Below are 13025 nucleotides of genomic sequence, written 5' to 3'. Positions count from 1 at the left end.
TTTAAACCATGGTGGAAATTTTGGATTTTTATTCTAAATCCAATGGAAAGTTATTGGAAGATTTTAAATGGGAGTGATATCATTCTGCAATAAGACTAAGGACACACAAGTATTCATTCAATCACCACAAGTATACTCTGACTACTCTCCCAAATATAACATTTTAAAAATTATTCATGCCAACGTAGTGTACTAATATGGCACTCATTATTTTAGTGACACTGACATGTTTATTTGAATTCATGCGCTCAACTGTCGCATGGTGAGAACAATATCACACGGAACAGGACTAGAGAAAGAAAACAGGAATAGGGAGAGAAGGGAAGGAGAAAACAATGCTGAATGTTGCTAATCTTAATTTTTAAAATATGAACATTTTGGGTATGGTTTTGCAAAAACTGAGCCAAGATTCAGCATTGGGGGAGACATCCAAAGAAGGTTTCCCTCTCTTGTGAGATAACGGCATCATTTCCCGGAAAGGCCGTGTCCTGATTCTCTTGGGGTCCATGAAAGGTGCTGGCCCAACAACACGCAGAGGATTCTGGGAAGAGTTTAAGAGAAGTTCAAGACCATTGTAAATTAGAAAACAAGTTCTAAATAAGAAACTAAGACATGCAAGTCTGAAAATGTACTTTTCAAAAATGCCCTCATTAAACCCAAAGAATAGTTTTCGGAAAGGGGAAAGTCTCAGTTACAGAACAAGCTTAGACACAGTTGCCTATAGGATGTGATATGAGAGGCATTTCTGAGAGGATATTCTGTTCAAAATGCCTCCCCACAACCCCTCACTGACCCCCAGGAACTTTCCAAAGTGCTTGGTAGTAAAATGTCATTGTGTTGGCTGGGCTGAGGTTTTTGTCTCTTATCCTCGTTTGGCAGATGCACTAATAATTGAGCAACAGGAGCCCCATCTCATACACAGCGTCTCCTGACGCCCCTCACTCTGCGCACACAAGGTGCTTCTCCTTGGCCACGTGAAGGAGACAACAATTCGATGGACAAGTCAGGTCTCCTCCTCCACTTTCCTTTCCCCATCCTTGGCAGACAACCTTGCTTCATAATTTAAAAAAATAAAATAAAATAAAGGCCATGGGGTATACACGTCTTGATTTTCCTTCCCGCTTGTCTACACATTTATCTCCCTCTGCCCATTTTCTGGGAATTACTTCCCTCCAAGCACCGAGGCTGATTCAAGCGTCCTTCCATAACCATACTCTTGGTTCTATTTTCTCTTGCATTAGTTCCTTCATTATTTGCTTCCTTCTAAAGCATTTTATTGAGCTCCTACTGTGTGCATACTATTGTGCTTGATGCTGGGAATTTAGCTGTGACAATTAAAATGGCCAAGATGGTGTTTCCATTCTAGCAAGAATTTTCCTTATTGGATTTTCAGTCTCTTTCAAGTGGCTCCATCTCTACAACCTAAAACTGCGTCCAATTCTCCCCTATTAAAAAAAAAAAGTAGAAAAAGAAATTAGAAGTCTCAACTTTATGCCCCCTTCTTGATACTGCCTATTTCTCCTCTTCTCTTGTCAATATGAGGAAACATATTATAGTGTTTCTAAAACATGAGTTCACATGAACTATTTTAAAGAACATTGATCAATATCTTGCACTCTCTACAATAATAAACTCAAAATGAGGTAGAGACCTAACTGTAAAACTTAGAACTATAAAACTTCATTAAAAAACAAAGAAGAAAATCTTCGGGACCTTGGGAGAGGCAAAGATTTTAGACATATTACCAAATTTGAGCCAAAAAGAAAAAAATGGACAGATTGGCCTTTGTCAAAATTAAGAACTGCAAAAGAAGCTGATAGGAGAATGAAAATATAAGCCATACATTGGGACAAAATATTTGCAAATCACATATCTTAGATAGAACTTATATCTAGAATATACAAAAAGCTCAAAACCCAGCAACAAGAATAGAAACAATTGGATTATAAAATAGGCAAAAGGTCTGAACAGACATTTCACCAAAGTAGATAGGTGACAACACATGAAAAAATGCTCAACAGCATTGGTTATTAGGAGAATGCAAATTAAAACTGCAAGGAATTACTATCAAAAAGGCTGCCTAAGCCAAGTGTGGGTGAGGATGAGGAGGAGCTGGAACGCTCATACAATGCTGGTGAGAATGGAAACTAGTACAACCACTTTGGAAAACAGTTTATCAGTTTCTCAAAAACAAACCTACACCTAGCATATGACTCAGCCATTGCAATACTAGTTATTTATCGAAGTGAAATAAACATATGCCCATACAAAGACTTGTACACAAAGGTTCAAAGCAACTTTATTTGCAATCTTCCAAAACGAAACTGATGTCCTTCAGCAGATGCATGGGTAAACAAATTGTTTTACAGCCATACACATATAGTATGTGGAATACTACTCAGCAATAAAAAAGAAAGAACTATTCGTATGCACAGTAACATGCACGGGTCTCAAAATTATTATGCTGAATGTAAGCCAGATGAAGATTGCATACCGCATGATTCTATTTCTCTTAAATTCTAGAAAAGCAACATAACCTAGAGTGACAGCAGATCAGTAGTTGCTTGAGGATGGGGGACCAGGAGGCATGGGAGGTAGGATTGCAAACTGTCATGAGGAAACATTTTGGTTTCATGAATGTACACATATGTCAAAACTCATCAAATTGTGTCCTTAAATATGTGCAATGTATATGTCAATTATACCTCAACCAAGATGTTCAATTTTTAAAAAGGCTGCATAATATTCAATTCCATTAATATGACATTCTTGCAAAAGCACATATATAGGGACAGAAAACATCAGTGGTTTCCAGGAGCTAACTATGGGTGACCGGAAGAGTTAACCACACAGTGACATGGGGGACGCTTTTGGAATGATGGAACTGTTTTATATTTCTATTGTAGTGATTGCTACATAACTATATACATTTGTCAAAATACATAGGACTGTACAGTATAGAGAATTAATTTTACTGAATATAAATTACACTTTAAATTTTAAAATAAAAAATTAAATGATTCTGTGAACACCACTATTGTTCTTATTAAAATTCCACATAATACACATATACAGTCAAGTATATTTTTTTATAAATCAGGTTTATCACATATATTTAAACCAAAATACATTTACAAATGAAATTTTAAAAACTACAAATTTTAAAAACTACAAATTTTAAAAGCAACATTAATTCAACAAGATGGACAATGTTATTTTGCTGTAAACATTTGTGGGTGCAGAATCTCTCTGAGACCACCTACCTAGCCACCACCATTACCTACATAGCATAGAATGTACTCTCTCTCAGGTCCTATCTCTCCTCCTGGATGGTCTTTCCCTTCTTCTCCTTCCCTTCTCCATCCTCACAGCACTCCACCCCACAAGTATCCAGCTTCAGTGTGTCTCAGCCCCAGGCATCAGTTGCCAGTCATTTTCTGTTCCCCATAGATCTCCTGTTAGATAAGAGAAAATGGGAGCTTCTGATCCTAAAACTGGAAAAAGCGGAAGAGAAAGCTACCACATGGGTTTGACCTGAGAACAGAAAATCTGAACAACAAACTGAGAAGGTGACCCACCTGCTGACACAAATCCTTTTCCTTATGTTGAGAATGTCTCTCTCTGTCACAGGACAGAAGGACCCGTTCTCTTACCTTCGCCTTGGAGGTGCCAGGCTTGAGAGGGCAGAGAGGAGGGAAAACGTGCCACCCTGTCAAGCCTATTGTGCCCTTGTATGTTCTGAACCCTTTGAAGACCAGGACTTGAAGTCTCTTATTAATCTTTGTGTCTTCAGTGCCTTGCAATACCTGATATATGTCAGCCAATCAATGAATGAATAAATGAGTAAATGAATCAATCAATCAAATTCATTCAATTGTGATGAATTAAATAAAGGTTCAACTATTAAATTGTACAACCCAAATACAACTTAATTTTCACCTTAATTGATTAGTAGGTATAACAGGCATCTGTTTCATGCTCCAACCCTGAATAATAACACCCAATTGGTGTTTGTCTTTTCAGATGCCCTGTTATCTGGAAGAGGCTTTGAGGACTGACTTTCACAGAGGTTTCTGTCCAGTTAATCTTACTAAAGAACGTCAGACATCCACGTGTTTTTAGAAAAGAAGGTACAGACTTTGTAATCTTGGGCAAGTTTGATAATTTCTCTGAGACTCAATTTCTACACCAGTAAAATGGGGATAATAATAGCAACCACTTAATAGAGTTGATGTGAGGATTAAATAAGTCAGTCCATATGAAGAGACTGGCCCTGTGCATTCCACAAAGTAGTAGTAAATGTTGACTATTCTTCCACCCCTCCATTACTACAAGTATCACCACCACTCCAGCATTTGCTAGTATTTTTACTTTCTATTTCCCATTAAGATGTGAGGATAGCTTTGCTTAATTGGAGGAAGTATTAAGAACTCTACCCGATCTCTCCTTCAGCTCACTTGAGAGACTATAAGGAATTGCCGTCTGGCATAATTTCACTTGAGATCTCCATAGGAAACTATTGCTTTTTAGCTAAAGTTCAATAAAGTAAATTTTAATGCCTTGCCAGCTCCTGGGCACACAGAATTTGTCCTTAAGAGGCAAAAAAAGGACAACCACTTTACTCTCAGGAGGAAAAATGACACTAAATTAGAATGTTATTTTGGACATACAGATTCTCTACAATCTGTTCTTGCATCTCTAGTCAGCTAGGTAACAAGTGGATTTCCAAAAGGGAGGGGAGAAGGTGGTGGTGTGGTGAGGAGAAACATGACCTTGCCTTTGGGACCCATCTCTGTGGAGGAGGAAGTGTAGGCTGGTGGTGGTCTGCCAGCATTTAAGCTGAATTCAGTTTTGAATCGTCTCTCCATTCCTTACAGGTTGTGTGATTTGGAGCAAATTATTTCTCTGAGCCACTGCTTTTAGCCTTGCTTTTCTTCACAAATTGGAATAAATTCTACTTCATAAAAGGATTAAATGAGGTCATACAAGTGTGGAGAGAAAAGAATGTAATTTAAAAATCTTATTTCAGAGGCTTCCACGTAAAAGGGCCTCGACAGAGGAAAATTGATCCTTATATTTAGGAAATGCTGTTGATGGGCCATCTACTTCTGAGAGGCAAAGCCCCAGACCCTTCTGGATGGCAGAAGTTGACATAAAAGGGTAGTAAAGGTTAACAGAAGTAATGAAATATTGGGACTTACACATTTTCTCCTTGAGGCCTGAGAAAAGGAGTTTGGATCCTGGAACTAGAGGAAAGAGAGTTGGAGGAACAAATACAGAGCGCTCTTCAGCGACAGGCATTTTGGATAGTGAAGCGAAGGTTGCTTTTCCTTTGGTGCTCGGTTTTTTGTTAGCCTTTCCCGTGTCTTCAGGGAACTTTTACGCCTCCCTTAGACTTGTCTTAACACCGTCTCAGGGAACCCGAGAAAGTTATGTTCACAGCAAGCTGGGGCGGCCCACAGGCCCAAGTATTGAGTCTAGATTCGGGAGCAGAAGCAAGTAGTGAGAGAACCACCAGGAACATCTAACTTCCTCTCGGGCACTCCTCGGAAATATCAGGGAGGAAGCTGGCCTCTCCCAGTTATTAGTTTATTTGCATTTCATTGTGTCTGTTTTCCTTTGAACCCTGAAAGCTGGAGGACTCAGGGACACATGAAACACACTTTCCCCTGAGCACTTTCTGCAGCCACCGCATTAGAACAAGCTGCCAAGCCCTCTGGCCTGGACAACTGCATTGCCTCTTAACTCGTTTCCATGTATCTGTGTTTGTCCCTTCCAGTCCATTCTTTACTCAATTACCGGAAGAATTTCTTTTAAGCATCAAATGGATTACGTTGCCACCCCTCTCACATCTCTTCATGGGCTTCCTATCTTGCCTTGAATGAAATCCGACTCCTGATCTTGACCTGTCAGGCCTGCATGACCTGCCCCTGCTCCCACGAGCGGCGTCACATGGCACCCAGTGGCCCCTCACCCATAGTGCTCAGCACCCATGGGGTCTGTCCACCCCGTCTTCCCTTCTGAAACCTTCCTCCTCCTGGTCTTCACCTGTTTGGCTCATCCCACGTGCAGGTCTCAACAACCAGTGTCACCTTCCTGGAGGACCTTCCCTGACTACTCTGGATGCATAGATCTCACCCCCGACCCTTGTTATAATCAGTTGCAACATGCTGGCTGTTTCTTCACCACAGTTTTACGATTATTCTTCTTTTTGCTTTCTTATTTGCTATCTGTGTCCACGAGGGCACAGGCTTTATTTCACAAACCCCACCATGCATCTGGCATCTGCTTTAGTGCCTGAACCTTAGGACGCTCTCCATCAATACGTGAAGGATGAAAGTTTTAATGAGATAGTTTGCATTTTTCTATATTAAGTCTTCATACTCTTTTACGTGTTTTACACTGACTGCACATTTCAATTTGAACGCGACACATTTCAAGTGCTCAAGTGACGCCCGTACTGGACAGTGCAGGTCTGGAGCCTTCTATCTTCAATATATGGTAGCTAGCTACTAAATAAGGAAACTCATGCAAAGCTTCCAAGGAGAAAGGCTTATCCTGAGAGCTGTGGGAAAGAGCAGTCAGTGCCCCCTGGCCAAGGCCACAGGGTGAGTCTCGGTTTGCCTGCTACGATCTGGAACGGCAGTGACACCTTGCGTGTGCCCTGGGTGGATGAGTAAGGCCAATGGACCAGGAGTTTAACGGACATCTATGCAGAAGCCCTTGCCTTCCAGACACAAACGGGGAAAGTAGAGAGCAGAGGACACCCAGAGAGCACCAGACTTGTTGCATGGGTGGGAGGAGAGAGGTCGGCAAGGCTTCTGCCTCAGAGTATATCAAAATGCAACCCATCTAGACACCATCACAGATCTTCTAGAGACACGCTGGTACTGGGCTTTGTTAGTGACACAATATGTAACGTGGGTTTCTCTTTCTTTCCTCCCTCCCTCCCTCTCGCCCTCCCTCCCTCCCTCCCTCCCTCCCTCCCTCCCTCCCTCCCTCCCTCCCTCCCTCCCTCCCTTTCTTTCTTCTTCCTTCAGCTCATTTGAGACCAGCTTCCAGTTGGGAGGCTAGAATGAGCCAACCATGCTGTCTAGTGAAAAGAATTTTACCCAGGTCTCTGGTTAGGAAATCCTCTTCTAAAAAAGTGACTTTTAGATGTGAGCCACTCACTCGATAATATTCACCAGCATATCTGTGGCACAGTGCTTGGAAGAAAAAAATCCATTGTGTATATTTAAAACTCAGTTTTAACACAATGAGAGTAAAATGTGTGTAGGGCAAAGAGATAAACCACTTACTTTGCTATCCAAAGCAAGAAAGGGCTCCCATTCACATTTGACTAATGATTTTATGTTTCATCGCTCAGTGTCCCCACGAGTTGCTGAATCAGATGGACAAAGGGCAGTTAGTGCCAAGTCGCCAAGCCCATCTTTCTGCTCTTAAGGAGCAGTCCGGACGGTGGGTTCTGAATCATCTCGCACAGACAGTTCCCAAAGACGTCCGTGGGGATCTGTAAGTAGGAGGGCGGTTAGAGTATTTAAGGAAGAATTCTGCTGTGCAGACCTCAGAACTCAGCCTGCAGCTCAGAGTGAACAATTTTAACGTGTTGATGTTTCCAGAAAATGAAGACCCCCCCGCCCCCGCCCCCGAGTTTCTAGTTATATTTTGTTGGAGATCCATGACTTACCAAAGGTGCAGTGATTTTGGTGAGAGCTTTCCAAGGCCGGGGTGACGAAGGTAAGGGACTGTTTCCCCAGCACTAGGAAGCCTGCTAACTTGATAAAATATCAGCTGCTGTTTGACAACAAGCAGAAACACACCATGAGAGCACAACTGTTCTCTTCAGACTGTATTAATAGAAAAATCTGGTAAACAAGAAAGATTAGTACAAGAATGTTCTACCAAGTAGATCCAGTTTCTCTAAGGAAATGGTAATCCCTTCTCTCTACAGGCTTTCACATTTAAAAAAAAAAATGAGTCATCACTGTATCACTGATTATTTTAAGAGATCTTATAAAGGTTAAAGCACATTAGAGTCAAATGAGCCTTTTAATTTTTTTTTTCGCCTTCAATATTTGAAAAGAACGTTACAGATATATTTTTAATGAAAACATTAAAATATAAAGATTTTTATGGGTCCTTCGTCAACTTCATTTCTCTTTCTCCCTAAACTTAAACTATATTATTATGTCTCAGTTCCATGCGTATTTTCTACTTGCTATACATACCGGGGTGCCAAAAAAAATGTATACGCATGACTTGTATTCATAATTTGTTATCAGTATATATTGAGTATTATAATTTTAGTACAGTTTTTCCTTTCTTAAAGTGTGTATACATGTTTTTGGCACTATATATATATACATATATATATATAATGTCCATAGATGAAATACAGTATTGCCTTTGCGTATTTTAAACTTTAAATAAATGTAAACTACTACTAATAGTTTACGTCTTCTTGAAGAAATATCTATGAATACACAAGAATGTATATATTTTTACATAAATAAGCTCATACTATATGCACACTTCTACACCTTGTGTTTTTTACTTACGATATCATAGATATCTTTTTATATTCACTTATATATTCCCCTCATTCAATTTAACAGCTGTAAGTATTCCATGTCAGATGTGCCTTAATTTATTTATTGATGGGCATTTGAGTTGTTTACTTCCCCTGTTGCAAACATTCCTCTGTTACTAATACTGCTGAAGATATTTCTGTGCACTCATAAAAGCATATTTATGAACTAAATTTCAAAGGGTGTGTTCATTTTAAATTTTAATAGGCATAACTAAATTGTTCTTCAAAAAGTATGAGAGTGTCTGTTTCCCCATATTCTGAGTATTGTCAAATAATTAAACATTAGTCAAGCATTGTTGAAAATGGCATTTTATTGTTTGAATTTGCATTTCTTTATGTGTGAGAAAAACCTCTTTTCATCTGTTTATTAGTCCTTTATTTTTACTTATTTATTTTTCTTTAAATTAAAATTTATTGGGGTGACAATTGTTAGCAAATTTACATAGATTTCAGGTGTACAATTCTGAAATACATTATCTATATCTCACATTATGTGTTCACCACCCAGAGTCAGTTGTCTTTACATCACCATATATTAGACCCGTTTACCCTCTTCCACAACCCCAGTCCCCCCCACCCCTTTACCCTCTGGTAACCCCTAAACTATTGTCTATGTCTATGAGTTTTTCTTCTTCCAGTTGTTTGTCTTTTTCTTTTGCTGTTTTCGGTGTATATACCACATATCAGTGAAATCACATGGTTCTCTACTTTTTCTGTCTGATTTATTTCACTTAGCATCATATTCTCAAGATCCATCCATGTTGTCACAAATGTTCCTGTATCATCTTTTCTTACCACCGAATAGTATTCCATTGTGTATATATACCACAACTTCTTTATCCATTCATCTATCAAAGGACATTTTGGTTGTTTCCATGTCTTGGCCACTGTAAATAAAGCAGCAATGAACATTGGAGCACACGTGTCTTTACAGATAAATGTTTTCAGATTTTTGGGTAGATACCCAGGAGAGGGATTGCTGGGTCATATGGTAATTCTATTCATAATTTTTTTGAGGAACATCACACTGCCTTCCATAACGGCTGCACCAGTCTGCATCCCCACCAACAGTGTATGAGGGTTCCTTTTACTCCACAGCCTCTCCAACACTTGTCACTATTTGTCTTGTTGATGATAGCCATTCTGACTGGGGTGAGGTGATATCTCATTGTGGTTTTTATTTGCATTTCTCTGATGATTAGTAGTAATGTTGAGCATTTTTTCATATGTCTATTTGCCATTTGTATGTCCTCTTTGGAGAAATGTCTCTTCAGGTCCTCTGCCTGTTTTTCAATTGGGTCGTTTGTTTTTTTGTTGTTGAGTTGCATGAGTTCCTTGTATATTTTGGATATTAGCCCCTTATTGGAGGCACTGTTTGCAAAAATCTTCTCCCATTCAGTTGGTTGCCTCTTTATTTTATCGATGGTTTCTTTTGCTGTGCAAAAGCTTTTAAGTTTGATGTAGTCCCATTCATTTATTTTAGCTTTTACTTCCCTTGCCTTTGGAGTCAAATTCATAAAATGCTCTTTGAACCCAAGGTCATAAGTTTACTACCTATGTTTTCTTCTATGCAGTTTATTATTTCAGGTCTTATGCTTAAGTCATCATGTACCAAAATTAATTCAAAATGGATCAAAGACTTAAGTATTTTTTCTTTTGAACTGTCTATTCATAGCCTTTTTTCATTTTTTAAAACTGGATTCCTTTTTCAAATTGCTATATAAATGTATTAGGAAATTAACAACATTCGCCTATGTATTGAAACTTTTTTTTTTACTAGTTTTCTTTTGACTTTGTTTATGGTATTGTTTAAATTACTAGACCCTGCAGAATTTGATTCTTTCTTACTTCTCTTTCTTATTCTAGTCTGGCTGCTTGCCACTCAAAGATTGGATAATTACAGAACTAATGCAGGGTATTGCCAAAAACAAAACAAAACAAAACAAAACAAAACAAAAACCTCCCTGGCCCAGCTGGGGAACGAGGAGTTGGTTTGTGTGACATGTGAGGCCTCCAAGGGCTGTGGTGGGACCATCTGTTGATGAGGCAGGATGCCGCGTATCCATCCATCCCCCTTCCCAGCCCACACACACTGTGTTTGCTAGCTTCTTCACAAAGACGGACATATTCCCTTTTCTGTTTGCACAATAGACACTCAGTAAATAGCAAATGTTGGTAGTCATAATAAACCATGGTTGATTCAGAAAACAATAAACTCTCAAGTAAACGCAGCAATAATGGCCTCCAAACAACGGTCCCTCTCAGGCGCCGAGCAAGCTGGCTATTTGGTAGCTGATGATCTCTCTGTGCGAGCCCACTTCTGGGTATCACTGGAGGACGACCAACTACTTTTCCAGAGGGCACAGGGATGGCTTCTGACAGCTGTGTAGCCCAACTGTTTGATGTCACCTCTCTATTTAGTCCATGCACTAGGTCTGAGAAAAGAAAACAACAGCAAGTTCTAAACTGTAAACATGACGTGGCAGTAAAAATGGCTTTGCTTAGATACTGGAATGCTCCACAGAGGTTTGCTGGAAAGGGAGGCTAAGCCAAACTTTGGGGTCCCTATTCCTCAATTAAAGCCTTCAGAAGTCTGTGTTAGTTTAACAGGTAAATTCCTCAATTGATGTGAGAGTGTGAGTCTGAGACAGGGGGAGAAGCTATTAAAGAGAGGGCGATGGGTCCTATTAATCATCTCAGATTTCTTCAGCGCTGGAAACAAGGATCTTCCTACTTGGTGGTGTTGTGTAGTGGTAAGAAACCTGTAGTATCTGGACAATAGCCACCGACTTCTGGCTCTACCTTGGCCAAGACATTTTTTCTGTAGCCTTAGTTTATCTCAGTTTGCCCATCTGTGTAATGGGTGGATCGGACTTCATTAGAAGACCCCTAAGGTCTTTTCTGGCTGCTGATTCTAAGAGCTTCAGTAACCTTTGCAAACTTAAACAGAAACCAGAAACTATCCAAGAGTCCTTGGCTTAATCCACAAATAGGGCTTATGAACATTTTTTAATGACCTCTGTGAATTTTATGTACATGTTGCCACTCCATAAATCGTCTCCATGTTCCTTGGACTATTTGGACTCTGAAGAGGGTTAGGGAGATGGTACAATGTCATGGTTTCAGTCATTGGAACAAAGGGAGTTTGTTTGACATGCTGGAATCATTAGTCAAACTTTTAAATTTCAAGCCTAGTACTTATCTATCACTGTCATTGATAACAAACACAAATCCATATTGAATATTCTCAGTACGTGAGGCACTGACTCTGCCAGGAACTTGGGTAAAAGGAAAATCAGCCCTGTGCCTGACAGGCCACATTGGTGTTGTAGAGGTATATTTTAAACAATGGTAGCATTTTGTGGATTTCAGTGGAAAATGCGATCAGGATGCTGTGTGGATAGAAAGAACCCTGACACAAGTCTTGAAGGAGTAGGTGTCAGTGCAGTGAAGAGCTGGGAGGTGCTCCAAGCCAGGAGAACATGATGATCACGTGCCATGTGTGGGAGACAAGAAGCAGATGAGCCCCTGAAAGATAGGACCAGTGAAAGTGAGTGGACAGTAGATTCAGCTGGAAGTGGGGTTCGAGGTTTTGATAGGCGCTGCTCGTTGCCTACCCCAATATTTTTTCTCCTCTTCTTCCTTAGTAACTTAGTAACTTAGTAACCCTGATTTTTAGCTGAGCTTCTTGCTGCTCAGAATTAAAAAATTACACTTTTCAACTCTTTTGCAGTTAAGTGTAACCATGTGGATGAATTCTGGCCAATGAAATATAAGCAGAAATGATCTGGGGAAACTCTGGGAAGGTACATATTTATATCTTTCTTTTTAAAAAAATTTAAAGATTTTTATTAAAATATAGGTAACATACAATATTGTATTAGTTTCAGGTATGCATCATAGTTATTCAACAGTACCCACCTGGGACTATACAGTTATTGATTATATTCCCATATTATTGATTATATTCCCTGTGCTACAGAAGTGATCACTGTAAGTCCAACAACCTCCTGACACTGTACCATGTTATCACAATATTATTCACTTTCCCCCCCTTTTTAAATTTTTCGGTTAGAGTTGACATTCAATATTATTTTATATTAGTTTCAAGTGTATAGCATAGTGATTAGACATTTATATAATTTGGGAAGTGATCCCCTGACTAATACCCACCTAGCACTATACATAGTTATTACCATATTATTGATTATATTCCTTATACTTTCCATCCCCATGACTATTTTGTAACTACTAATTTGTATTTATTAATTCCTTTACCTTTCCCACCCATCCCCCAACCCCCCTCCCATCTATCATCCCATAGATCAGGTACCCATCTGACACCATACATAGTTATTACAATATTATTGCCTATATTCCTTATGCTATAACCTACATCCCCATGACTACTGTGTAACAACCATTTGTACTT

At 39.4% G+C, this 13025-nt stretch overlaps 1 long non-coding RNA gene across 1 annotated transcript; it reads right to left on the bottom strand.

The window, feature by feature from the left end:
• Nucleotides 1–210: 210 nt before the first annotated feature.
• LOC109450277 (uncharacterized) lies at nt 211–8131 on the bottom strand. Its single transcript, XR_012497591.1, has 4 exons — nt 7691–8131; nt 7302–7513; nt 1300–1445; nt 211–541 (listed from the first exon to the last, which is right to left on the bottom strand). It is a non-coding gene; the product is annotated as an uncharacterized LOC109450277 (long non-coding RNA).
• Between the last annotated feature and the right edge of the window lie 4894 nt (nt 8132–13025).

The sequence above is a fragment of the Rhinolophus sinicus genome, linkage group LG01 (assembly GCF_036562045.2).
Source record: "Rhinolophus sinicus isolate RSC01 linkage group LG01, ASM3656204v1, whole genome shotgun sequence".
NCBI classification, from domain to species: Eukaryota; Metazoa; Chordata; class Mammalia; order Chiroptera; family Rhinolophidae; genus Rhinolophus; species Rhinolophus sinicus.
Note: the sequence above shows the minus strand (reverse complement) of the source record. Positions and strands in the feature narration are given on the sequence as shown.